Source organism: Danio aesculapii, unplaced genomic scaffold, assembly GCF_903798145.1.
Source record: "Danio aesculapii unplaced genomic scaffold, fDanAes4.1, whole genome shotgun sequence".
Taxonomy (NCBI): domain Eukaryota; kingdom Metazoa; phylum Chordata; class Actinopteri; order Cypriniformes; family Danionidae; genus Danio; species Danio aesculapii.
In genome coordinates, this window is record NW_026613719.1 from 26,998 (window position 1) to 29,012 (window position 2,015).

At 56.8% G+C, this 2,015-nt stretch overlaps 1 long non-coding RNA gene across 1 annotated transcript; it reads left to right on the plus strand.

Moving 5' to 3' along the window:
- The first annotated feature begins 450 nt into the window (after window positions 1–450).
- LOC130220247 (uncharacterized) lies at window positions 451–1,274 on the plus strand. Its single transcript, XR_008836157.1, has 3 exons — window positions 451–695; window positions 763–1,018; window positions 1,107–1,274. It is a non-coding gene; the product is annotated as an uncharacterized LOC130220247 (long non-coding RNA).
- Window positions 1,275–2,015: the final 741 nt, after the last annotated feature.

A 2,015-nucleotide genomic window follows, 5' to 3' on the forward strand; every position in this document is an offset into this window, starting at 1 on the left:
ACCTTCTCTCCGTTCTTCCCTTCTGCTCCAGGGCACCAACGGCTCTCGGTCAAACCGAGCCACGTCAGCGTACCCACCCCTTAACCCCCGAATGGGGGTTAAGGGGTGGGTACGCTGACGTGGCTCGGTGCCCCAAGGCAAAAAGATAATGTCTGCTCCGGGGCGCCAGCGGCTCTCGGTCAAACCGAGCCACGTCAGCGTACCCACCCCTTAACCCCCGAATGGGGGTTAAGGGGTGGGTACGCTGACGTGGCTCGGTGCCCCAAGGCAAAAAGATAATGTCTGCTCCGGGGCGCCAGCGGCTCTCGGTCAAACCGAGCCACGTCAGCGTACCTACCCCTTAACGCCCGAATGGGGGTTAAGGGGTGGGTACGCTGATGTGGCTCGGTTTGACCGAGAGCCGCTGGCGCCCCTGAGCAGACTATCTTTTTGCCTTGGGGCACCAGCGGCTATCGCTAAGTTTAAACCGTTGGTGGTGTAACATGGTTTGTTGGAAAAGTCTAACGCCTAACTTCCCTCCGTCAGACGGCCTCGAGTCCAGCCCAGACACCAGGCAGCAGTGGCGCTTCTACGGCTACCTGACCGGCTACCTGACCTGCATCACGGGCCATCGCTGTGGGGTCTTCCAGAACCTGACCATCCAGGAGGTCCAAGAGGCTTCCAGAAGCCCGGACGAGTCCGCCTATGTCATAAACGTGAGTGGAACGTTGCATGTGGGGGCCACCAGGGGTAGGGCTCACTCATCTTCTCTGTTTTTCCCAGATCACCACGCATAAGACAAACCGAGCCTTCGGCGCGGCTCAGCTGTCTCTCAACAAGGAAGAATACAGCTGGTTCAGGAGGTTCTTGCAGCTGCGGGCTAGCCTCCCCGGGGGGAGCCAGGCCTCCTATTTTTTTTTTTACTTCCAGACCCAGTCCCTGTCGAACCCTGAACAAATATTTTCAATCTGCATGGACCAGCATGGGGCTTCCCGGCAAGCCCACCTTCACTGACGTCCGAACTGCCATCGCGACCCACGTGAGTATCTATGCCAGTGCCCCCCCGCTGACCCCCATGACTGCCAGCGGCTTTGACCACAAAAAGTCTCTGTCTGTCTCTGACGCAGGCAAAGAATTCACATTCTTCCGAGGATCGCAGGAAGGTGGCCCAATTCATGTGCCACGATACCTCAACCTCAGACAAGTTCTACGCGCTTCACCTAGGCCCTCTCCAAGCACGTGAGCACCGCAGACTCTTCGAGAGGGCCTTGGTGGAGGAGGAGGAGGAGGAGGAGGAGGAGGAGGAGGAGGAGGCAGCGGGCAGAGAACGCCACTCAAGGAAGGGGCGCCAGAGGGCAGAGAGTCCCGGGTCACCCATGGTAAATCAGTTCCTTTTTGGCATGGACCTCAACAGAGGGACGTGTGGTGTTAGGTAACTGGCCTTTTCTCTTTTTCAGGAGGGAACTAGCAGGAGGACGCTGCCATGGCCGCCTTCGAAGGGGAAACGCCCCCTCGAAGCAACAGAAGACTCTGAATCTTCCTAAATAAAAATTGAACAATAAAGGTCATATGGTGTTCAGTGTCTTTATCTGTGATTGATAAAAAATAGCTTCGAATGGGACAAATGATCCCTATCTCCTCTGTTAGAAGTGTCGCGTGGGACGCCCGCGTCCAGGTTCAGCCTTTGCTAAGTCCCAATTGGGACAAATGATCCCTGTCTCCTCTGGTAAACGTGTCGCGTGGGACACCCGCGTCCAGGTTCAGCCTTGGTTGAAAGCCCATCGGGACAAATGATCCCTTTTTAAACACAAAGTGGTGCCAGGCTGGACGAGACTGTCCAGGTCTGCGCCGGCGTTGAATGGCCATATGGCCCATGGTCCAACTCTGGGTATTTGCAGGTGTCTCCCGGGACGGCTCGGTCCTTTGGGCTGCATAAAGAGGTCGGATGAGGGCTGCCCAAAAGCGGGGGTTAACTTCTGTGAGGAAGTGGAGTGGACGTGGCACACGATTGAGTCGCCAATGATGGCAACATCGCG